Here is a 27,550-nt window from a genome sequence, read left to right as displayed (position 1 = left end):
TATTTTTCTTCCCAAATCATTGCACTTAGTTTGTGATATTTCTTTTTCTGCTTTTTCAGTCTGTTCCACATCATTAAGTTACGGTACATAAGTTCCTTTAATGGGACATTAAAATGCTGAGCACAACTACAAAAGAATAGTAACTAGTTACCATTTCCTCCTGTTCCTGAAGCTATTTACAAATAATTTATCTTGCTTTACTAGCTTAAAGGGATATAAAACCCACATTTTTTTCTTTCATGTTTCAGATAGAGTATGCAATTTTAACCCCTTAACGACTGACGATGTACAGGGTACGTCCTACAAAAAAATGGTCGTTAATGACCAAGGACGTACCCTGTACGTGGTCAAGGGTTTCAAGCGGTGGAAGCGATCCTGATCGCTTCCTGCCACTTTCATGTTATTGCAGTGATGCCTCAATGTTGAGGCATCCTGTAAAAACATTTTTTAGGCATCCGATTTAGAGAGAGACACTCTGTGGCCCTCTCTGCATCAGCCATCGATGGTGCAGATCGTTGGTGGGTGTGAGCCATTGCAGGTAGGCGGGTGGGCAGCCATCGATGGTGGATGTTCGTCAGAGGGAGGCGGGATCCTGTGCGGGAGCACTGGGAGCGGGCACGGGGCGGGGGCGCTCGGGAATGGGTGGGAATGCTACACTATGAGACTAAGTGTTAAGCAAAGGAGGGAGAAGGGAGGGGAGGGGGGAAATTGCATCTAAGGGATCTGGAAGGGGGTGGGGGGTAGGTTATTGAGGGGGGCTACACTACAGAAAAAAATGCTTTTATATTTAAAGATAAAACAAAAAATACCAAATTGTATGGCAAACTGGGTACGGCAGACAGCTGCCAGTACCCAAGATGGCAGACAATAAGGTAGAGGGGGGAGGGTTAGAGAGCTGTTTGGGGGGGATCAGGGAGGTTGGGGGCTAAGGGGGGATCCTACACAGCAGAATATATATATATATTTTTAAAAAATAGCCTTTAATTTTAGTACTGCCAGTACTTAAGATGGAGGGGACAATTGTGGGGTGAGGGAGGGAAGAGAGCTGTTTGGGAGGGATCAGGGGGTGGGATGTGTCAGGTGGGATGCTGATCTCTACACTAAAGCTAAAATTAACTGTACAAGCTCCCTACAAGCTACCTAATTAACCCCTTCACTGCTGGGCATAATACAAGTGTGGTGCGCAGCGGCATTTCGCGGCCTTCTAATTACCAAAAAGCAATGCCAAAGCCATATATGTCTGCTATTTCTGAATAAAGGGGATCCCAGAGAATCATTTACAACCATTTGTGCCATAATTGCACAAGCTGTGTAAATAATTTAAGTGTGAAACCTAAAGTTTATGAAAGTGAACAATTATTTTTATTTGATCGCATTTGGCCGCATTTGGCGGTGATCAATACTTTGGGTTGTCTACTACACTACGCTAAAGCTAAAATTAACCCTACAAGCTCCCTAATTAACCCCTTCACTGCTGGGCATAATACACGTGTGGTGCGCAGCATCATTTAGTGGCCTTCTAATTACCAAAAAGCAACGCCAAAGCCATATATGTCTGATATTTCTGAACAAAGGGGATAGGGGATCCCAGAGAAGTATTTACAACCATGTGTGTCATAATTGCACAAACTGTTTGTAAATAATTTCAGTGAGAAATCTAAAGTTTGTGAAGAAGGGAACGCTTTTTTTTATTTGATTACATTTGGCGGTGAAATGGTGGTATGAAAAATACCAAAATGGACCTAGATCAATACTATATACATACAATATATACATTTTAAGGGATTCCTGGCAGATATCAGTGTTCCAATGTAACTATTGCTCATTTTGAAAAAAAAAAAGTGGTCTGGAAAAGCAAAGTGCTATTTGTATTTATTGCCCTATAACTTGCAAAAAAAGCAAAGAACATGTAAACATTGGGTATTTCTAAACTCAGGACAAAATTTAGAAACTATTTAGCATGGTTGTTTTTTTGGTGGTTGTAGATGTGTAACAGATGTTGGGGGTCAAAGTTAGAAAAAGTGTGTTTTTTAAATTTTTTCATCATATTTTATCATTTAAAGTCCATTTAATGGCGAGAAAAATGGTATATAATGTGTGGGTACAGTAAATGAGTAAGAGGAAAATTACAGCTAAACACAAACACAGCAGAAATGTAAAAATAGCCCTCTTCCCAAACGGTCAGAATATTGAAAAGTGCTGTGGTTACTAAGGGGTTAAGCAACTTTCTAATTTACTCCTATTATCAATTTTTCTACATTTAGCCACCAAGCAAGTGCTACCCAGGTGCTTAACCAAACCTAAGTTTACATTCCTGCTTTTCAAATAAAGATACTAAGAGAATGAAGGAAAATTGCTAATAAGAGTAAATTCGAAAGTTGTTTAAAAATTGCATGCTCTATATATATCATGAAATAAAAAATTGTGCTTCATATCACTTTAAAGATGCAATGCACACTCACAGATCAATAATATTACCCTCTTTTTGACAGCTGTATCCTTTGTTTAGCGTGCATGATATATCATTGGGGGCTTTCCATTTTTCCAATTTTTAAACAGTTTAATAGTTGAACAGTTTACTTTTATCATCAGATATGCTTTGTTCTCCTGGTATACTTTGTTGAAAGCTAAAATTAGGTAGGCTCATATACTTATTTCTAAGCCCTTGAAGACTGCCTCTTATCTCAGTGAATTTTTACAGTTCTTCTGTGCCATATAGATAACATTGTGCTAAATCCCATTGAAATAAGGAGGCAGTGTTAGATACAAGGTAATCAGAGGTAAAAAGTATATTAATATAACCATGTTGGTTATGCAAAACTGGGAAAATGGGTAATACAGGGATTATCTATCTTTTTTTAAACAATACAAATTCTAGAGTAGACTGTCCCTTTAAAAAAAGCACTTAACAATTTTATAGAGCAATGCAGCCACTGTAAAAATGTACAGCTTCTGTATGCACCCTAACCTGAATCAAATTATTAATAGTTTTTTTTTATTTTTGGGGGTTTTGTGGGGGGGCGGTTACTATTAGGGGGCTACTTAGTATTTTAAATTAAAGGTAAAAAAACTGTATAACTTAGGGCAATGCCATACAAAAGGCCCTTTTAAGGGCTATTGGTAGTTTAGATTAGATTGGGGTTGTTTTTATTTTGTAAGGGCTTCTTTCTTTTCATAGGTATTAGGTTTAATTTTTTTATTTTTGCTAATTTAGTTTATTTTTTTCTGTAATGTTAGAATTTTTTATTTTAAATTAATTTAAACTTAGCTTTTTTATTTTTAAAGTGATGTTATGTTTTTTAATTTTAATTGTAATTTAGTATTTTTTAATTTTAGGTAATTGGGGTTAATTTATGGGGTGTTAGGTTAGGGGTCTTAGTAATTGAATTAGTTATTTGTGTTGTGGGGGGTTGGTGGTTTAGGGGTTAATAGGTAAATTAGGTTTAATGCGTTGTGGGGGGTTGGCGGTTTAGAGGTTAATAGTGTTGATAGGTACTTTGCGTTCTGGGGGGTTGGCGGATTAGGGGTTAATAATTTTATTAAGTAGATTGCGAAGTGGGTGAATGGTAGATTAGGGGTCAATAGTTTTATTAGGCAGTTTGCAATGTGGGGTTGGCTTATTAGGGGTTAATAGTGTAATTAGGTAGTTGGTGTTGTGGGTGAATGGCAGATTAGGGGTTAATACATTTATTAGATTGCGATGTGTGGGAGGATGGGGGGATTAGGGGTTAATACATTTATTAGTTAGATTGCGATGGGGGTGGATGCTGGATTAAGGTTTAATAGTTTAATTAGTTAGATTGCGATGTGGGGGTTTGGCGGATTAGGCGTTAATACATTTATTAGTTGATTGCGATGTGGGGGGATGGCGGATTAGGGTTTAATAGTTTAATTAGTTAGATTGCGATGTGGGGGTTTGCGGATTAGGCGTTAATACATTTATTAGTTAGATTGCGATGTGGGGGGGTGGCGGATTAGGGATTAGCAGTTTAATTAGTTATATTACGATGTGGGGGTTGGCGGATTAGGGGTTAATACATTTATTATTAGTTCTGATATGGGGGTGATGGCGATATAGGAGTTTTACATGTCAGATTCGTTTTTGGGAGGTGGGTTAGACTTTTAAGGGAGATTTGACATTTTCTTTAATTGTCTTAGGAGCCGGCAGTTTCTAAAATGCCATAAATCACTGGCACATTTTGGACATTGCAAGTTTATCCAATTTACGTCAGTTTATGAACTGTCGGCGGGTTTATTGGATTCCCCGATGTGCAAGGTGAAATTACGGGTGACGCGGGTTTCAGTAGTTACGCTGAAGCCTGCGCCGTATATGTAATCTCACCCTTAGTATCCCTTTAATAGTAACCAGCCTAGAAGTTTTATGACATCAGGCTAAGATAAAACTTCCTGCAGAGGGTCCCTCTTCCTTGTAAGGCTGTGACAGGAAGTAAAGGACACTGCACAAATGTAGGGAAAAAATAAATAAAAGGTGAAATCCATATAATAGATGAATAATACATATTACAATTATTTCTATTAAGTATAAAACATAGCTTAGTGCTTTTTTTTTTATTCCAACAATGAAAAAGACTGTTTAAAATCCTTTTAAAGTTTACAGTGTATACTTTACCCTGAGTCAGTTTGCCAATTTACACATTTTTATTTGTATCTTGATATTCTGCGGCAGGGCTTACCTGCTTTTTCTAGATTAAGAAAATTACTGAAATAAGATGTTGGCTTTCATTTTATTCAGGTTTTATTAATTAGTTTATGCATATAGAACAAATATTTAAACTCATGCAGAGGTCTGGGTGCAAACAATCATGTTTATATTAAATGGACAACTTACTCACAAATTATCTCTGGAGGTTTGTCTAAAAGAAGTTATTTCAAAATCTATTACAATTCTTTTTTTTTTTAAAAGTGATGTTCCTGTTCTGAATAAACCTACTTTTCTGTGGGAGTTTTTCCTATTAAGCAGTGAACAGTAGACATGTGCATTAGTTTTTGAACAAATACGTTTTTGTCCAAATATTGGTCCATTCGATGCACACTAAATGAAAATGTGACCGAATGAGGAGCGTAACAACATTTTCCATGTTTATTAGTGACATTCGTTTTTGTTTAGAACATTCGGCACATAGTGACATTCGTTTTTGTTTAGAACATTCGGCACATAGTGACATTCGTTTTTGTTTAGAACATTCGGCACATAGTGACATTCGTTTTTGTTTAGAACATTCGGCACATAGTGACATTCATTTTTGTTTAGAACATTCGGCACATAGTGACATTCGTTTTTGTTTAGAACATTCGGCACATAGTGACATTCATTTTTGTTTAGAACATTCGGCACATAGTGACATTTGTTTTTGTTTAGAACATTCGGCACATAGTGACATTCGTTTTTGTTTGGAACATTCGGCACATAGTGACATTCATTTTTGTTTAGAACATTCGGCACATAGTGACATTCGTTTTTGTTTAGAACATTCGGTACATAGTGACATTCATTTTTGTTTAGAACATTCGGCACATAGTGACATTCGTTTTTGTTTAGAACATTCGGCACATAGTGACATTCATTTTTGTTTAGAACATTCGGCACATAGTGACATTCATTTTTGTTTAGAACATTCGGCACATAGTGACATTCGTTTTTGTTTAGAACATTCGGCACATAGTGACATTCATTTTTGTTTAGAACATTCGGCACATAGTGACATTCATTTTTGTTTAGAACATTCGGCACATAGTGACATTTGTTTTTGTTTAGAACATTCAGCACATAGTGACATTCGTTTTTGTTTAGAACATTCGGCACATAGTGACATTCATTTTTGTTTAGAACATTCGGCACATAGTGACATTCGTTTTTGTTTAGAACATTCGGCACATAGTGACATTTGTTATTGTTTAGAACATTCGGCACATAGTGACATTTGTTACTGTTTAGAACATTCGGCACATAGTGACATTTGTTTTTGTTTAGAACATTCGGCACATAGTGACATTTGTTATTGTTTAGAACATTCGGCACATAGTGACATTTGTTATTGTTTAGAACATTCGGCACATAGTGACATTTGTTATTGTTTAGAACATTCGGCACATAGTGACATTCATTTTTGTTTAGAACATTCGGCACATAGTGACATTTGTTATTGTTTAGAACATTCGGCACATAGTGACATTTGTTATTGTTTAAAACATTTGGCACATAGTGACATTTGTTATTGTTTAGAACATTCGGCACATAGTGACATTCATTTTTGTTTAGAACATTCGGCACATAGTGACATTTGTTATTGTTTAGAACATTCGGCACATAGTGACATTTGTTATTGTTTAAAACATTTGGCACATAGTGACATTTGTTATTGTTTAGAACATTCGGCACATAGTGACATTTGTTACTGTTTAGAACATTCGGCACATAGTGACATTTGTTTTTGTTTAGAACATTCGGCACATAGTGACATTTGTTATTGTTTAAAACATTTGGCACATAGTGACATTTGTTATTGTTTAGAACATTCGGCACATAGTGACATTTGTTATTGTTTAGAACATTCGGCACATAGTGACATTTGTTATTGTTTAGAACATTCGGCACATAGTGACATTTGTTATTGTTTAGAACATTCGGCACATAGTGACATTTGTTATTGTTTAGAACATTCAGCACATAGTGACATTCATTTTTGTTTAGAACATTCGGCACATAGTGACATTTGTTATTGTTTAGAACATTCGGCACATAGTGACATTTGTTATTGTTTAGAACATTCGGCACATAGTGACATTCATTTTTGTTTAGAACATTCGGCACATAGTGACATTTGTTATTGTTTAGAACATTCGGCACATAGTGACATTTGTTATTGTTTAGAACATTCGGCACATAGTGACATTTGTTATTGTTTAGAACATTCGGCACATAGTGACATTTGTTACTATTTAGAACATTCGGCACATAGTGACATTTGTTATTGTTTAGAACATTCGGCACATAGTGACATTTGTTATTGTTTAGAACATTCGGCACATAGTGACATTTGTTATTGTTTAGAACATTCGGCACATAGTGACATTTGTTATTGTTTAGAACATTCGGCACATAGTGACATTTGTTACTATTTAGAACATTCAGCACATAGTGACATTTGTTATTGTTTAGAACATTCGGCACATAGTGACATTTGTTATTGTTTAGAACATTCGGCACATAGTGACATTTGTTATTGTTTAGAACATTCGGCACATAGTGACATTTGTTATTGTTTAGAACATTCGGCACATAGTGACATTTGTTATTGTTTAGAACATTCGGCACATAGTGACATTTGTTATTGTTTAGAACATTCGGCACATAGTGACATTCATTTTTGTTTAGAACATTCGGCACATAGTGACATTTGTTATTGTTTAAAACATTCGGCACATAGTGACATTTGTTACTGTTTAGAACATTCGGCACATAGTGACATTTGTTATTGTTTAGAACATTCGGCACATAGTGACATTCGTTTTTGTTTAGAACATTCGGCACATAGTGACATTCATTTTTGTTTAGAACATTCGGCCCATAGTGACATTTGTTATTGTTTAGAACATTCGGCACATAGTGACATTTGTTACTGTTTAGAACATTCGGCACATAGTGACATTTGTTATTGTTTAGAACATTCGGCACATAGTGACATTTGTTATTGTTTAGAACATTCGGCACATAGTGACATTTGTTACTGTTTAGAACATTCGGCACATAGTGACATTTGTTACTGTTTAGAACATTCGGCACATAGTGACATTTGTTATTGTTTAGAACATTCGGCACATAGTGACATTTGTTATTGTTTAGAACATTCGGCACATAGGGACATTTGTTATTGTTTAGAACATTCGTCACATAGTGACATTCATTTTTGTTTAGAACATTCGGCACATAGTGACATTTGTTATTGTTTAGAACATTCGGCACATAGTGACATTTGTTATTGTTTAGAACATTCGGCACATAGTGACATTTGTTATTGTTTAGAACATTCGGCACATAGTGACATTTGTTTTTGTTTAGAACATTCGGCACATAGTGACATTTGTTATTGTTTAGAACATTCGGCACATAGTGACATTTGTTATTGTTTAGAACATTCGGCACATAGTGACATTCATTTTTGTTTAGAACATTCGGCACATAGTGACATTTGTTATTGTTTAGAACATTCGGCACATAGTGACATTTGTTATTGTTTAGAACATTCGGCACATAGTGACATTTGTTATTGTTTAGAACATTCGGCACATAGTGACATTTGTTATTGTTTAGAACATTCGGCACATAGTGACATTTGTTATTGTTTAGAACATTCGGCACATAGTGACATTTGTTATTGTTTAGAACATTCGGAACATAGTGACATTTGTTATTGTTTAGAACATTCGGCACATAGTGACATTCATTTTTGTTTAGAACATTCGGCACATAGTGACATTCATTTTTGTTTAGAACATTCGGAACATAGTGACATTTGTTATTGTTTAGAACATTCGGCACATAGTGACATTTGTTACTGTTTAGAACATTCGGCACATAGTGACATTTGTTTTTGTTTAGAACATTCGGCACATAGTGACATTTGTTATTGTTTAAAACATTTGGCACATAGTGACATTTGTTATTGTTTAGAACATTCGGCACATAGTGACATTTGTTATTGTTTAGAACATTCGGCACATAGTGACATTTGTTATTGTTTAGAACATTCGGCACATAGTGACATTTGTTATTGTTTAGAACATTCGGCACATAGTGACATTTGTTATTGTTTAGAACATTCGGCACATAGTGACATTCATTTTTGTTTAGAACATTCGGCACATAGTGACATTTGTTATTGTTTAGAACATTCGGCACATAGTGACATTTGTTATTGTTTAGAACATTCGGCACATAGTGACATTCATTTTTGTTTAGAACATTCGGCACATAGTGACATTTGTTATTGTTTAGAACATTCGGCACATAGTGACATTTGTTATTGTTTAGAATATTCGGCACATAGTGACATTTGTTATTGTTTAGAACATTCGGCACATAGTGACATTTGTTATTGTTTAGAACATTCGGCACATAGTGACATTTGTTATTGTTTAGAACATTCGGCACATAGTGACATTTGTTATTGTTTAGAACATTCGGCACATAGTGACATTCGTTTTTGTTTAGAACATTCGGCACATAGTGACATTCATTTTTGTTTAGAACATTCGGCACATAGTGACATTTGTTATTGTTTAGAACATTCGGCACATAGTGACATTTGTTATTGTTTAGAACATTCGGCACATAGTGACATTTGTTATTGTTTAGAACATTCGGCACATAGTGACATTCATTTTTGTTTAGAACATTCGGCACATAGTGACATTTGTTATTGTTTAGAACATTCGGCACATAGTGACATTTGTTATTGTTTAGAACATTCGGCACATAGTGACATTCATTTTTGTTTAGAACATTCGGCACATAGTGACATTTGTTATTGTTTAGAACATTCGGCACATAGTGACATTTGTTATTGTTTAAAACATTTGGCACATAGTGACATTTGTTATTGTTTAGAACATTCGGCACATAGTGACATTTGTTACTGTTTAGAACATTCGGCACATAGTGACATTTGTTTTTGTTTAGAACATTCGGCACATAGTGACATTTGTTATTGTTTAAAACATTTGGCACATAGTGACATTTGTTATTGTTTAGAACATTCGGCACATAGTGACATTTGTTATTGTTTAGAACATTCGGCACATAGTGACATTTGTTATTGTTTAGAACATTCGGCACATAGTGACATTTGTTATTGTTTAGAACATTCGGCACATAGTGACATTTGTTATTGTTTAGAACATTCAGCACATAGTGACATTCATTTTTGTTTAGAACATTCGGCACATAGTGACATTTGTTATTGTTTAGAACATTCGGCACATAGTGACATTTGTTATTGTTTAGAACATTCGGCACATAGTGACATTCATTTTTGTTTAGAACATTCGGCACATAGTGACATTTGTTATTGTTTAGAACATTCGGCACATAGTGACATTTGTTATTGTTTAGAACATTCGGCACATAGTGACATTTGTTATTGTTTAGAACATTCGGCACATAGTGACATTTGTTACTATTTAGAACATTCGGCACATAGTGACATTTGTTATTGTTTAGAACATTCGGCACATAGTGACATTTGTTATTGTTTAGAACATTCGGCACATAGTGACATTTGTTATTGTTTAGAACATTCGGCACATAGTGACATTTGTTATTGTTTAGAACATTCGGCACATAGTGACATTTGTTACTATTTAGAACATTCAGCACATAGTGACATTTGTTATTGTTTAGAACATTCGGCACATAGTGACATTTGTTATTGTTTAGAACATTCGGCACATAGTGACATTTGTTATTGTTTAGAACATTCGGCACATAGTGACATTTGTTATTGTTTAGAACATTCGGCACATAGTGACATTTGTTATTGTTTAGAACATTCGGCACATAGTGACATTTGTTATTGTTTAGAACATTCGGCACATAGTGACATTCATTTTTGTTTAGAACATTCGGCACATAGTGACATTTGTTATTGTTTAAAACATTCGGCACATAGTGACATTTGTTACTGTTTAGAACATTCGGCACATAGTGACATTTGTTATTGTTTAGAACATTCGGCACATAGTGACATTTGTTATTGTTTAGAACATTCGGCACATAGTGACATTCGTTTTTGTTTAGAACATTCGGCACATAGTGACATTCATTTTTGTTTAGAACATTCGGCACATAGTGACATTTGTTATTGTTTAGAACATTCGGCACATAGTGACATTTGTTACTGTTTAGAACATTCGGCACATAGTGACATTTGTTATTGTTTAGAACATTCGGCACATAGTGACATTTGTTATTGTTTAGAACATTCGGCACATAGTGACATTTGTTACTGTTTAGAACATTCGGCACATAGTGACATTTGTTACTGTTTAGAACATTCGGCACATAGTGACATTTGTTATTGTTTAGAACATTCGGCACATAGTGACATTTGTTATTGTTTAGAACATTCGGCACATAGGGACATTTGTTATTGTTTAGAACATTCGTCACATAGTGACATTCATTTTTGTTTAGAACATTCGGCACATAGTGACATTTGTTATTGTTTAGAACATTCGGCACATAGTGACATTTGTTATTGTTTAGAACATTCGGCACATAGTGACATTTGTTATTGTTTAGAACATTCGGCACATAGTGACATTTGTTTTTGTTTAGAACATTCGGCACATAGTGACATTTGTTATTGTTTAGAACATTCGGCACATAGTGACATTTGTTATTGTTTAGAACATTCGGCACATAGTGACATTCATTTTTGTTTAGAACATTCGGCACATAGTGACATTTGTTATTGTTTAGAACATTCGGCACATAGTGACATTTGTTATTGTTTAGAACATTCGGCACATAGTGACATTTGTTATTGTTTAGAACATTCGGCACATAGTGACATTTGTTATTGTTTAGAACATTCGGCACATAGTGACATTTGTTATTGTTTAGAACATTCGGCACATAGTGACATTTGTTATTGTTTAGAACATTCGGAACATAGTGACATTTGTTATTGTTTAGAACATTCGGCACATAGTGACATTCATTTTTGTTTAGAACATTCGGCACATAGTGACATTCATTTTTGTTTAGAACATTCGGAACATAGTGACATTTGTTATTGTTTAGAACATTCGGCACATAGTGACATTTGTTACTGTTTAGAACATTCGGCACATAGTGACATTTGTTTTTGTTTAGAACATTCGGCACATAGTGACATTTGTTATTGTTTAAAACATTTGGCACATAGTGACATTTGTTATTGTTTAGAACATTCGGCACATAGTGACATTTGTTATTGTTTAGAACATTCGGCACATAGTGACATTTGTTATTGTTTAGAACATTCGGCACATAGTGACATTTGTTATTGTTTAGAACATTCGGCACATAGTGACATTTGTTATTGTTTAGAACATTCGGCACATAGTGACATTCATTTTTGTTTAGAACATTCGGCACATAGTGACATTTGTTATTGTTTAGAACATTCGGCACATAGTGACATTTGTTATTGTTTAGAACATTCGGCACATAGTGACATTCATTTTTGTTTAGAACATTCGGCACATAGTGACATTTGTTATTGTTTAGAACATTCGGCACATAGTGACATTTGTTATTGTTTAGAATATTCGGCACATAGTGACATTTGTTATTGTTTAGAACATTCGGCACATAGTGACATTTGTTACTATTTAGAACATTCGGCACATAGTGACATTTGTTATTGTTTAGAACATTCGGCACATAGTGACATTTGTTATTGTTTAGAACATTCGGCACATAGTGACATTCGTTTTTGTTTAGAACATTCGGCACATAGTGACATTCATTTTTGTTTAGAACATTCGGCACATAGTGACATTTGTTATTGTTTAGAACATTCGGCACATAGTGACATTTGTTATTGTTTAGAACATTCGGCACATAGTGACATTTGTTATTGTTTAGAACATTCGGCACATAGTGACATTCATTTTTGTTTAGAACATTCGGCACATAGTGACATTTGTTATTGTTTAGAACATTCGGCACATAGTGACATTTGTTATTGTTTAGAACATTCGGCACATAGTGACATTCATTTTTGTTTAGAACATTCGGCACATAGTGACATTTGTTATTGTTTAGAACATTCGGCACATAGTGACATTTGTTATTGTTTAGAATATTCGGCACATAGTGACATTTGTTATTGTTTAGAACATTCGGCACATAGTGACATTTGTTACTATTTAGAACATTCGGCACATAGTGACATTTGTTATTGTTTAGAACATTCGGCACATAGTGACATTTGTTATTGTTTAGAACATTCGGCACATAGTGACATTCGTTTTTGTTTAGAACATTCGGCACATAGTGACATTCATTTTTGTTTAGAACATTCGGCACATAGTGACATTTGTTATTGTTTAGAACATTCGGCACATAGTGACATTTGTTACTGTTTAGAACATTCGGCACATAGTGACATTTGTTATTGTTTAGAACATTCGGCACATAGTGACATTTGTTATTGTTTAGAACATTCGGCACATAGTGACATTCATTTTTGTTTAGAACATTCGGCACATAGTGACATTTGTTACTGTTTAGAACATTCGGCACATAGTGACATTTGTTATTGTTTAGAACATTCGGCACATAGTGACATTTGTTATTGTTTAGAACATTCGGCACATAGTGACATTTGTTATTGTTTAGAACATTCGGCACATAGTGACATTCATTTTTGTTTAGAACATTCGGCACATAGTGACATTTGTTATTGTTTAGAACATTCGGCACATAGTGACATTTGTTATTGTTTAGAACATTCGGCACATAGTGACATTTGTTATTGTTTAGAACATTCGGCACATAGTGACATTTGTTTTTGTTTAGAACATTCGGCACATAGTGACATTTGTTATTGTTTAGAACATTCGGCACATAGTGACATTTGTTACTGTTTAGAACATTCGGCACATAGTGACATTTCTTATTGTTTAGAACATTCGGCACATAGTGACATTTGTTTTTGTTTAGAACATTCGGCACATAGGGACATTTGTTTTTGTTTAGAACATTCGGCACATAGTGACATTTGTTTTTGTTTAGAACATTCGGCACATAGTGACATTTGTTATTGTTTAGAACATTCGGAACATAGTGACATTTGTTATTGTTTAGAACATTCGGCACATAGTGACATTTGTTATTGTTTAGAACATTCGGAACATAGTGACATTTGTTATTGTTTAGAACATTCGGCACATAGTGACATTTGTTTTTGTTTAGAACATTCGGCACATAGTGACATTTGTTTTTGTTTAGAACATTCGGCACATAGTGACATTTGTTACTGTTTAGAACATTCGGCACATAGTGACATTTGTTACTGTTTAGAACATTCGGCCCATAAAAAAGGGGCAGAAAACACAGGAGAGGAAGGATCTGAGATTGTTTGAAAAATTAGCTACTTCATTTGCACTTATGTACACGGGTCTGAGCATTCATTTGTACAACGTCTCCTGTCCAAAATCCTGACAGAGCACCACTAAATGATTGATGTGAAGGTCAGCAAGTCAGGCATTAAAGGGAGAGTCAACACAAAAGTAGATAACGCCTTTACTACCCATTCCCCAGCTTTGCACAACCAGCATTGCTATATTAATATACTTTATAACCTTTAAACCTCTAAATTTCTGCCTGTTTCTAAGCCACTAAGGACAGCCTCTTATCAAATGCTTTTGTATTTGCTTTTCACAACAGGGGAGTGCTAGTTCATGTGAGCCATAAAGATAACATTGTTCTCACGCCCTTGGGTTGTGCACAACACAGCACTAATTGGCTTAAATGCAAGTTAATAGATAATAAATAAAAAGTCATGTGATCAGGGGGCTGTCAGAAGATGCTTAGATACAAGGTAATCACATAGATAAAAAGTGTATTAATATAACCATGTTTTCTGTGCAAAACTGGGAAATGGGTAATAACGGGATTATCTATATTTTTTTACTTGACTGTCCCTTTAAATATCAAACAAACTTCTCCAATCCACTGTTAACCTAGCATAGCGAGTTGTTAGTCTTAGTGAAATCATTTTACTTCAGCTTCTGAGCAGTGCAGTAGTGTGTGCCTGTGTCAGCTTGCAGTGCTGTTTTTTTGTGATGTAAAATTGTGCAGAATAGTTGTTTGTTTGTGCAGTGTAAACTGAACACAAACTGCATATTTGTATTATTCTGTGGAGCTGGGAATAATATTTTTTCTTAATTTTAGTGTTAGATTTGTAGCTTAATATTAATATTGCAGTTGGGGTATTGCTGTGACTGATAGTTATTCAGGCCTGCTGTCTTTATTTGGGGGGGATTAAGTTTAAACCTTTGTGTGCAGAAACAATCTATTTTCCTGAAGATAGTTTGAAACTACACAAACTGGCTTTTTTAGGGGGGTATTTTTTTTTCAATTTGTTTAATCATTTGTGTGCAGAAACATTTCTATTTCCTTGAAGTTAACTGCATGTTTAGATTATTAATAATGATATTGCTGTGGAGCCTATGACTGATAGGTAGGACTGCTGACTTTTATTCAGCCCTTTATGTGCACAAACATTTAGTTTTAAACTGCAAATTTAGATTATTAATTGCTGTGGGGGAATCTCCTGTGACTGATAGGTAGACATGCTGACTTTTTTGGGGGTAAACAAAAGTATAAATTAAAGTTTAACCCTTTGTGTGCAGAAACATTTTTATTTTCTTGCACACAATTTTAAACAACTTTCCAGTTCACATCCTTGATCTAAATATGCACCATCTTTTTATATGCACACTTTCTGAGACACCAGCTCCTACTGAGCATGTGCAAGATTCACAGCATATACGTATATGCATTTTGTGATTAGCTGATGCTTGTCACATGATGCAGTGGGAAGGAAAATAAAACCAACTGAAATTTGTCAGGAAAACATCAGGTACTCATGTGAAATGTAAACTAAGTGCTTTTGCATTGTCTGTTTATTATGCATTTGTTGATTATGCTATTCTTCTGTGTTTAGTGGTCCTTTAATTGGCTCTCCCTGTCCATACTGCTTTGATATTGACTGACAACTGTATATTTTAACCATTTTTACATCAGAGACTTGCAAGTCAGTAGATAATGATCAGTGTTAGCATTAAAGTTGTCTGGAATTGAAAATATGGCCTTAAAACTGTTTCAATTTTTTGCCAAATTTCTATACTTCTATTGTTTCTTTAAATATCACAAATTTTATTACAGCTATAGAAATACATATCTTAATTTCTTACTCATATATATATTTGCCTACGAAGAGAGAAGTGCTCTTACCAGGAACGAACAACAGCTCATCAGCTAGTTCTATGGCGATTTACCACCTGGAAGCAGCCTCTTTTAGACCAGTGTGCTTTTCACAGAGGAAAACTTTCTTGAAGTATATCAGTCTGATCCCGCCAAGTAAGGTCAGTCCAGACCCGAAATACCGGCAATTCTCCACTGAACAAGGAACATGACAATCCCAGACGATCGTTTCGGCCTCCTATGGCCCTCGTCAGTGAGGTGCAGCCACATTCCTCTAAGCACACTGGGCAAGAAGTCCATGTCTAGTTTCCCCCATCACCCATAGGGAGACTTCCCCTGGGTCATATTAATTTGCATACAAAGAGAGAAGCGCTCTACCAGGAATGAACAACAGCTCATTAGCTAGTTCTATGGCGATTTACCACCCGGAAGCAGCCTCTTTTAGACCAGTGTGCTTTTCACAGAGGAAAACTTTCCTGAAGTATATCAGTCTGATGCCGCCAAGTAAGGTCAGTCCAGACCCGAAATACCAGGCAATTCTCCTCTGAACAAGGAACATGACAATCCCAGACGATCGTTTCGGCCTCCTATGGCCCTTGTCAGTGAGGTGCAGCCACATTCCTCTAGGCACACTGGGCACACGTCTGGTTTCCCCCATCACTAGGCTGACCATATTGCCGCTTTAAGAAGGAACACATATGAAAAATGCATATGTCAGGGTTCTTAAGCAAAACATATATTTAAACAGCCCTGAAAACAGCCCTGACATGGGTAGGGTGACCATATTGCCGCTTTAAAAAGGGACTCATATGAAAAATACATATGTCAGGGCTGTTTTCAGGGCTGTTTAAATATATGTTTTGCTTAAGAACCCTGACATATGCATTTTTCATATGTGTTCCTTCTTAAAGCGGCAATATGGTCACCCTACCCATCACCCATAGGGAGACTTCCCCAGGGTCATATTAATTTGCATACGAAGAGAGAAGCGCTCTACCAGGAATGAACAACAGCTCATCAGCTAGTTCTATGGTGATTTACCACCCGGAAGCAGCCTCTTTTAGACCAGTGTGCTTTTCACAGAGGAAAACTTTCCTGAAGTATATCAGTGGTCTAAAAGAGGCTGCTTCCGGGTGGTAAATTGCCATAGAACTAGCTGATGAGCTGTTGTTCGTTCCTGGTAGAGCGCTTCTCTCTTCGTATATATATATATATATATATATATATATATATATATATATATATATATATAATCTAAACCAGGAAGAAAGCACAGCACTCACAGGATTAGACAAAAAGTATAAAACATCTCCTTTATTTCATAGTTTAAAACTCTAAGTTGGCAAATCAGATAAAACACCTAATCCGTGAAGGGGTGGAGCTGACCAGCTGTGAAGGGGCAGAGCTGTGTCATGAAGGGGGCCGAGCTAGACGTGAAGGGGCGGAGTCTGAGCGTGATGGGGCGGGTCCGGGTGGGAGCTGCTGTTGCTGTCTGAGTGTCTGCATGAGAGAGAGCAGCACAAGAGGGGAGATATAGAGCAAAAGAGAGGGGTGAGAGAGAGCAAAAGAGAGGGGTGAGAGAGAGCAAAAGAGAGGGGTGAGAGAGTGCAAAATAGAGGGGTGAGAGAGCAAAATAGAGGGATGAGAGAGAGCAAAAGAGAAGGAAAGAGAGTGCAAAAGAGGGGGAGAGAGCGCAAAAGAGAGGGGGGAAAGAGCAAAAAAATGAGAGAGAGAGAGCAAAAGAGAGGGAGAGAGAGCAAAAGAGAAGGGGGGAAGAGAGAGAGCTAAAGAGAGGTGGGAGAGAGAGCAAAAGAGAGGTTGGAGAGAGAGAGCAAAAGAGAGGTGGGAGAGAGCAAAAGTGAGGTGAGAGAGAGGGTGCAAAAGAGAGGGGGGAGAGAGTGCAAAAGAGAGGGGGAGAGAGTGTAAAATAGAGGGGGAAGAGAGAGCAAAAGAGAGGGGAGAGAGAGCAAAAGAGGGGGTGAGAGAGAGATGAAAAGAGAAAGGGAGAGAGCGCAAGAGGGGGGAGAGAGAGAGCAAAACAGAAGGGAGAGAGAGAGCAAAACAGAGGGGGAAGAGAGAGAGCAAAATAGAAAGGGGGGAGAGAGCAAGGGGTTGGACTGCTGTACTGCAAAAAATGGCCCGTGTACACAGGCTTTAGGACTAGTGTATATATATATAATATGGTACAGACCACACTCCTGACTTTCTTTCAACATTGAACCAGGGTGCAGCAAAAGGTGAGTCCAGAAAATAAGACAAGCGTACTCCAATGGAATTTTTCAAATATCACTTTACTGTGAAAGTTTTTGGACCAATAGGTCCGTCCTCAGACATACAAGTGTTACAAAGCAGCTTACCCTCCACCTTACTTGTAAAGTGCACCAAGGCGTCGTGCTCCACGCTCTCCTGGGTAGACACGCCCATCCTCTGACATCATCATCCTGGGCAACATGAATCCAGACGTCTGTTAACAAAACAGAAATTTTTCAAAACATAAAAATCTATTGTACAAACATGAATACAGGGTACAATCTAGTATCGACAAGCAGAAAGGAGCCTCAACTTAAAGCCATAGTATTAATACTTCCTCTGCCCCCACTACGATATACCACGTCCAAACGTGCGTTACCATAACAACTGAAAAAAACAAAAACAGCTGATAGGACCGAGAAAATCTCGATAAAACTTAAAAGTGGCAGGGGATGTAGAAATAAATATGGCAAAGTACAGTACAAGTAGAATAGTTACCTCATAAGAGTACCTATAGTACAATCTAGTATACTACACCACCACTGGCCATATAAACTGGAAAACGCATAATTTATCATTTATAGTTGATAAGAAAGATGATGTCATCTCATCTCACATATGGCATACTAAGTCAGGGGGGATATGGTAGGGGACACGCAAAAAAGGAGACTATAATAAAAAGTGAGACTATAACAAATAGTGACACAAATATAGGGCTAAGGTACATAGAACTCTAGTGGAGGCATATAGGAAATCTGACTGGCTATATCCAGCAGATCTGGCCATATTAGAGTCAATGAATAGATTTAAAACAAAACATAATATCACTGCCCTAAAAAAGGGGAATGAAAAAGAATAGAAAAAAACAGAGAAAAACAAGGAAAAACAAAGCTTAAGAAAAAAGGATGAAAGATAGAGAGTCCAAATAGACAATGGCTTTCATTTTACAAAAATGGCTCTCATTTTACAAAAAAGCATGCCAGTCCAGATGAGTGTTTAATCCTTTAGGGATTAGTGTTTCCAAATTATAAGTCTATAAGGCTTCTTTTTTTAATAATATCTTATTGCGATTACCCCCTCTATTCAGGGGGGGGGACATGATCAATAATCGTGTACATTAGGTCAGTCACGCTATGTTGAAGTTGTTGGAAGTGACATGCCACTGGTTGTTCTGAGGAGCTTCTGTTGATCGCTGTCCGCTGTCGATGATTGGCCATGCAAGTCCAGAGGTCGTCGCAGGTCTTGCCCACGTAAAAAAGGCCACAAGTGCAGTGTAATAAATACACAATGTGTGTTATTGTACATGTTAGCTGGAATTTATGTTTATAACTTTTCCTTCTATATGGATGAGAAAAGGAGGATCCAGTAATAAGGCCCCCACAAGTGGTTCAACCCAAACAGCGGTAGACTCCTGTTTTCTTAGTATCTAGCCAGGACGATCTCGTGTAGCAATGTTGAGGATCTGTTTGAATCAGAATGTCCCGTAAGGACCTCACTCTCTTGTAGCCTATACGTGGTGGTGGCATGTTCACCAGGGGTAGTGATGGATCTGAGCTGATGATATCCCAATGCTTGCTTAGTGATGAGTTTATCCCCCTCTTGTCACCAGTGTAAGTAGTCACAAAGGTCATTCTGTTTAATACATCCTTTTTATTTCCAGTGTCTTGGGACTCCAAGAGTGTTTCCTGTTGTTCTTTTAAAAGCTTTGTTGGATAATTTCTCTGTTTAAAGCGGCATTTCATCTCAGCCAGTTGGGTATCTCTGTTGTTCTTCTCTGTATTATTTCTAAGAACTCACTGCAACTGGGACTTAGGTAATGCCTTTTTGAGTGCCGGAGGATGACAACTAGTGAAGTGTAGCAAGGCATTGCGGTCATTGTCTTTTCTATATAGTGTTGATTGTATCTTTCCAATTAACACTATTGTATCTCTTTTGTATAATCGTACATCCAAGAAGTCAATTTGTGATTGATCATATTGCATTTTAAATTTTAATGCTTCATTAGTGGAGTTCAGTTCTGTAAACCATCTCTCTAGATCCTGTTTAGTCCCTGTGCAGCTGATAAACAAGTAATCTATATACCTTCTGAACAAACTAATCACCTGCGTTTTGAATAGATCAGTACCAAATTCTTCAAAGATGGACATAAATAAATTTGCATAGAATGGGGCCAGATTGGACCTCATCGCTGTACCAGTTAGTTGTAGGTAGAATTGGTTTTCGAAACAAAAATAATTAGTTCTCAAGCAAAATTCAAGAAGGTATAGAAGGATTTCGGGAGGTGGCCCCACATAGGGATATCTTGCAAGTTGTATTGCAATAGCATGAAGACCCTCAGCGTGGGGAATGACTGTATATAAACTTGTTACATCAAGAGTGATTAATATGTCATCATCACTTATCCCATCAAGTATTCTTAAGGAGTTTAAAAGCATGGAAGAATCCCTAAGATAAGAGGGCATGTTCATAACCATGGGTTGCAGATAGAAGTCCACAAAAGTTGCTATGGAATGTTGGATGGACCCAATAGCAGAAACGATAGGTCTAGCTGTTTATGTATCTTAGGCAGTGAATAAAACACTGGTGTCCTGGGATATGTGACAGTCAAGTAGGCAAGGGTATCTTTATCCATAAAGCTTTGTTTAAATGTTGCCAAAAAGATACTGATATCTTCTTCTTAAACCCAGAAGTGGGATAACAATGCAATTTCTTGTAGGTGGTCTGATCCGATAGCTGTGATAGAATTTGTGCCTTGTAGTCCTTATAATTCATTAGTACTACCGCGCCGCCCTTGTCTGCTTCGCGTATAATCATCAATCAGCTATACGGACAGCTATCAACAAAAGCTTCTCGGGAACAACCAGTGGCATGTCACTTCCAACAACTTCAACATAGCGTTACTGACCTGAAGTACACGATTATTGATCACGTCTCCCCCCCTGAATAAAGGGGGTGATCGCAATAAGATATTATTACAAAAAGAAGCCTGATGGATTTATAATTTTGAGAAAGTAATCCCTAAAGGATTAAATAAACATCTGGACTGGCATGCTTCTTTGTTAAATGAGAACCATTTTTGTAAAATGAGAGTCATTATATATTTGGACCTGCCTAGACTCTCTATCTTTCATCCTTTTTTCTTTTTTTTCTTTCTCTTTGTTTTTCCTTGTTTTTCTCATTTTTTTTCTATTCTTTTTCTTTCCCCTTTTTTAGGGCAGTGATATTGTGTTTTGTTTTGCTTTCACAACTTTTGTTTTATCTGTTTTTTTTTTAAGTCTCTTCATTGACTCTAATTCAGCCAGGTCTGCTGGATATAGCCAGTCAGATTTCCTATATGCCTCTGCTAGAGTTCTATGTATCTTAGCCCTATATTTGTGTCACTTTTTATTATAGTCTCACATTTTGCGTGGTCCTCTACCATATCACCCCTGACTTAGTATGCCATAGTGAGATGAGATGACATCATCTTTCTTATCAATTATAAATTATAAATTATGCATTTTCCAGTTTATTTGGCCAGCGGTGGTGTAGTATACTAGCTTGTACTATAGGTAATCTTATGAGTTAACTGTTCTACTTGTATTTGTACTTTGCAACGTTTATTTCTACTTCCCCTGCCACTGTTTTTGTTTATGTCAGTTGTTATGGTAACGCACGCTTGGACGTGGTATATCGTATTGAGGGCAGAGGAAGTATTAATACTATGGCTTTAAGTTGAGGCTCCTTTCTGCTTGTCGATACTAGATTGTACCCTGTATTCATGTTTGTACAATAGATTTTTATGTTTTGAAAAATTTCTGTTTTGTTAACAGAAGTCCGGATTCACGTTGCCCGGGATGATGACATCAGAGGATGGGCGTGTCTACCCGGGAGAGCGTGGAGCCCGGCGCCTTGGTGCACTTTACAAGTATGGTGGAGAGTAAGTTGCTTTTAACACTTGTATGCCTGAGGATGGACCTATTGGTCTGAAAACGTTCACAGTAAAGTGATATTTGAAAAATTCCACTGGAGTGTGCTTCTCTCTCTCTCTCTCTCTCTCTCTCTATATATATATATATATATATATATATATATATATATATATATATGATATAAAAAGTCTACACACCCCTGTTAAAATGTCATGTTTCTGTGATGTAAAAAAATGAGACAAAGATAAATCATTTCAGAAATTTTTCCACCTTTAATGTGACCTATAAACTGTACAACTCAATTGCAAAACAAACTAAAATCTTTTAGGTGGAGGGAAGTAGAAATAAAAAACTAAAATAATATGGTTGCATAAGTGTGCACACCCTTAAACTAATACTTTGTTGAAGCACCCTTTGATTTTATTACAGCACTCAGTCTTTTTGGGTATGAGATTTTCAGCATGGCACATCTTGACTTGGCAAGATTTGCCCACTCTTCTTTGCAAAACACTCCAAATCTGTCAGATTGTGAGGGCATCTCTTGTGCTCAGCCCGCTTAAGATCACCCCACAGATTTTCGATTGGATTCAGGTCTGGGCACTGACCGGGCCATTCCAAAACTTTAATCTTCTTCTGGTGAAGCCATTCCTTTGTTGATTTGGATGTATGCTTTGGGGCGTTGTCATGCATAAAGATGAAGTTCCTCTTCATGTTCAGCTTTCTAGCAGAAGCCTGAAGGTTTTGTGCCAATATTGTCTGGTATTTGGAACTGTTCATAATTCCCTCTACCTTGACTAAGGCCCCAGTTCCAGCTGAAGAAAAACAGACTCAAAGCATGATGCTGCCACCAAAATGCTTCACTGTGGGTATGGTGTTCTTTTGGTTATATGCAGTGTTGTTTTGTTTGCCGAACATATCTTTTGGAATTATGGCCAAAAAGTTTAATCTTGGTTTCATCAAACCAGAACACCTTTTGCAAAATGCTTTTGGGAGATTTCAGATGTGTTTTTGCAAAATGTAGCTGGGCTTGGATGTTTTTTTTTTTGTAAGAGAAGACTTCCATCTTACCACTCTACCCCATAGCCCAGACATATGAAGAATACGGGCGATTGTTGTCAGATGCACCACACAGCCAGTGCTTGCCAGATATTCCTGCAGCTCCTTTAATGGTGCTGTAGGCCTCTTTGTAGCTTTCCAGACCAGTTTTCGTCTCATCTTTTCATCAATTTTGGAGGGACGTCCAGTTCTTGGTAATGTCACTGTTGCACCATATTTTCTCCACTTGATGATGACTGTCTTCACTGTGTTCCATGGTATATCTAATGCCTTGGAAATTCTTTTGTACCGTTCTCCTGACTGATACCTTTTAACAATGAGATCCCTCTGATGCTTTGGAAGCTCTCTGTGAACCATGACTTTTGCTGTAGGTTGTGACTAAGAAAATGTCAGGAAAGACCTACTAGAACAGCTGAACTTTATTTGGGGTAAATCAGATTCATTTTAAATGATGGCAGGTGAGTACTGACTCCTATTTAACATGATTTTGAATGTGATTGCTCAATTCTAAACACAGCCACATCCCCAGTTATAAGTATTAGTTTAGGGTGTGCACACTTATGCAACCATATTATTTTAGTTTTTTATTTTAACTTCCCTCCACCTAGAAGTTTCAGTTTGTTTTTCAATCAAGTTGTACAGTTTATAGGTCACATTAAAGGTGGAAAAAGTTCTGAAATTATTTATCTTTGTCTCATTTTTTTTACATCACAGAAACCTGACATTGTAACAGGGGTGTGTAGACTTTTTATATCCACTGTATATATATACAATGGATACAGTATATATATAAACTGCATATATATATATACTGTATATATACAGTATATATGTGTTTGTGTGTATATATATGTGTATATTTATAAAATTGGCCAGTAACTGAAGACAACCTTGCTTTTTTATCACCAGTAAGAAGGCAGCAAAAATATTTTAACATTTTTACTGAGTATTTTAACCTTGGCTGTTTTTTCTTTTACAGGTATGTACACCCTGGATGATATATGATACATCTCAGTTGCGACCAAAACACTTCTGATGCTTCAGAGACCTTCTGCTGTTGATTTATGTTTCAATGTTTAATGAATTGTCCATCTATAAATCTATTTCACTTTCCCTGCCGAAACAATAAGAGATTCAATCCATCAGATCACAACTTTTACAGCCAGGGTGTATCTGGTCAGATCACAGGGTAAAAGTGTGTATACTGCACTGCATAAAATCATACTTTTTAGATGAGAAACTACGCAAACATGCTTTGCTATCATTACTTTATTAGGAGTTAATGCAGGAATTTCACACTGATAATTAACTCACTGATAATTTAGTATAATTGGGTATTTTTAATATACCTCCAGGCACCACACCAAACTACCTGGCTCATCTATGCTGGGTTTGTAAAATGTATTTAAGACCTATATTATTGAGCAATTAGTTCAATTATGACTTTAAATAATGACATTGTATTATGAGCTGAAATTAACATGGCTGCTAGAAAGCAAATGTTGCTCTCAATAAAAATTCTCACTAGTGATATCTATTATATTAGTTTAATATACCCACCACAAAGACAAATCTTTGTGGACTTTTTTTGTCCTCTTATTCTGTCCCATAACAATTTCAACACAAAAATTCAAGGTAAAAATATTATAAAACACAAAAATAGGTATACATGAGCTTCATCAGTTAATATGAATTCTACTAAAAGTCATTAGACCAGGGGTATACATGAGCTTCATCAGTTAATATGAATTCTACTAAAAGTCATTAGACCAGGGGTATACATGAGCTCCATTAGTTAATATGAATTCTACTAAATGTCATTAGACCAGGGGTATACATGAGCTCCATTAGTTAATATGAATTCTTCTAAGAGTCATTAGAACTGGGGTTCATCCATCAGTTAATATGAATTCTATGAAGAGCAATTAGACCTGTTATATACATGAACTCCATCAGTTAATATGAATTATACAGATAACCATTAGACTTTGGATATACATGAGCTCCAACAGTTAATATGAATTTTACCAAGATTTATTAGACATGGGGTATACAGTATATTAGATTCATCATTTAATATGAATTTCAAAGAAAGTCATTAGACCTAGGGTATATATTAGCTTTGTCAGTTAATAGGAATTCTGACGAAAGTGATTAGACTTGGGATATACATGAGTTCCATCAGTTAATATGAATTCTACCGAGACTCATTAGATGTGGGGTATATATTAGCTTTATCAGTTAATATAAATTCTACTGAGAGTCATTTGAGATGGGGCATATATTAGCTCCATCAGTTAATATGAATTCTACAGAGAGTCATTAAACCTGGGATATACACGAGTTCCATCAGTTAATATGAATTTTACTGAGAGTCATTAAACCTGGTATATACATGAGCTTTATCCGTTAATATGAATTTTACTGAGAGCAAATTGACTTTGGAATACTTGAGTTTCATCCGTTAATATGAATTCTACTGAGAGCCAATTGACCTGGGTATACATGAGTTCCATCCGTTAAAATTAATTCTACTGAGAGCCATTTGATCTGGGGTATATGTGAACACTAACAGTGAAAATTGTATTTGACCTGTTTAAAATGTTCCTAAAATATTTATTATTGTCATGAATTTGATGGATTTACTGAAAAATGTTGAGTGACACTGTAGATTTATCAGTATAATACAACCTTGTGTTCTGTTTATACACTATTAAATGGTTATTAATATAGCAATAAGAAAATGTTCTATTACCTTAGAGCATTTTCTTAGAGCAATATTGTTTGCTTGTATCCATGTGTTTAAAAAGGGTTAAATACATAACCAATGCCATCTCCAGACTAGTGATACACTAACAATACACATACTGTATGTATACTTGCTGCCAGTCACCAGATGTGTTTTGCTAGGTCCCAGTAGTGCTTTGCTGCTTCAGAGCTAACTTTAACTATGTTTGTAACCCCTTTGCAGGATAGAAACAAAACAGAGCATTGGCATTAATTCATTAAATATTTAGATAACTATCTATTGAGACAGCTCCTTTGAATCTCTATTTAGAGTTTTCTGCGCTGTATTAACAAATATGTTCCATTAAAGGAACATAATACTCATATGCTAAATCACTTGAAAGTGATGCAGCATAACTGTAAAAAGCTGACAGGAAAGTATCACCTGAGAATCTCTTTGTAAAAAAGAAAGATATTTTACCTCACAATTTTCTCAGCTCACCAGAGTAAGTGTTCTGTAAAAAGTTATCTTTCAGCTACTGCCCATCTGCGGGTAAAAAAAAAAAGGAAGGAAGAAATGAACAGCAGCCATTATGCATCAGCAGTGCTGTGGTCATGAACTCTTTTACTATGATCTCATGAGATTTCATAGTAAACTTCCTTAAACTGAATAGGGAAATAAGATGAGTGTGCATGAAGCACGCTCCCTTGTCTGTCCCGGGACAGGTATACTGATTTGTTGCTTAAAGTCCTTCACAATGGGGTGGGAATACTTAGGGCATTTTAAAGTAAAATATCTTCCTTTTTTACATAGAGATAATCAGCTTTTTACAGCTATGCTGCATCACTTTGAAGTGTTTCAACATTTGGGTATCATTACCCTTTAAATAGCATTGCAATAGCAGCGATGTCTCTTTTTAGTTTAGTTATCTTTTAGGTCAGGGTGTGTTCTTATTAAACCACAGGGGAAGACAAATAAATAAATATTGATTTTTTTTTCCAAATTGGGCTAAACACAGTGCAAAAATAAAGTAATAACTAACCCTGAATATCCCCAGAGTAATAAACAGTGTCGCTTAATCTCTAGGAACAATGTCTTAAAACAGAATGCAAATCAATTTAATTTGGAGCATAAGTAAACCGTATACAAAATATTATTCCACCTTATCTCTCTAAAAAGGTAGACTTTAGTCAATTTAAACTTCATTCGAGTAACTTGATAATGTGGAAGTTTTTTTAGGAACCATTCTAGTGAGCCAAAATGATATGATCATGATCTGTGGTACTCTCATGCAAGTACTAATATAGAAACATACATTATATATATATATATATATATATATATATATATATATATATATATATATATATATATATATTATTTTTATTTTACTCTAAACCAAAAGAAATGGATATGCATGTGCCATGTTGATATGGTGTGGCTGGACCACAATGTTATAAATGTTGTGCTTTTGTGCTTGCTTTGGCACAGCAAAACAAAAAAATCTATCACATCTCTAAGATAGAATTGTTTATAAGGTACCAGGTTCATAATACACTGTATATCAGGGATATACAACACAGTATCTCTCTTTTAGAGAAAATC

At 36.1% G+C, this 27,550-nt stretch overlaps 1 protein-coding gene across 2 annotated transcripts in view; it reads left to right on the top strand.

Moving 5' to 3' along the window:
• OSTN (osteocrin) overlaps positions 1 to 27,254 on the top strand; it is a 77,368-nt gene extending 50,114 nt beyond the window's left edge. For both annotated transcript variants that reach the window (XM_053709045.1, XM_053709044.1), the window contains exon 5: positions 24,197 to 27,254. The gene's annotated coding sequence lies outside the window, so the exon portion shown is untranslated. The remainder of the gene's footprint in view (positions 1 to 24,196) is intronic.
• The last annotated feature ends 296 nt before the right edge of the window (positions 27,255 to 27,550 follow it).

This window comes from Bombina bombina, chromosome 4 (assembly GCF_027579735.1).
Source record: "Bombina bombina isolate aBomBom1 chromosome 4, aBomBom1.pri, whole genome shotgun sequence".
Lineage (NCBI taxonomy): Eukaryota > Metazoa > Chordata > Amphibia > Anura > Bombinatoridae > Bombina > Bombina bombina.
The sequence above is the reverse complement of the archived record's forward strand: the minus strand, read 5'-3'. Positions and strand labels throughout refer to the sequence as shown.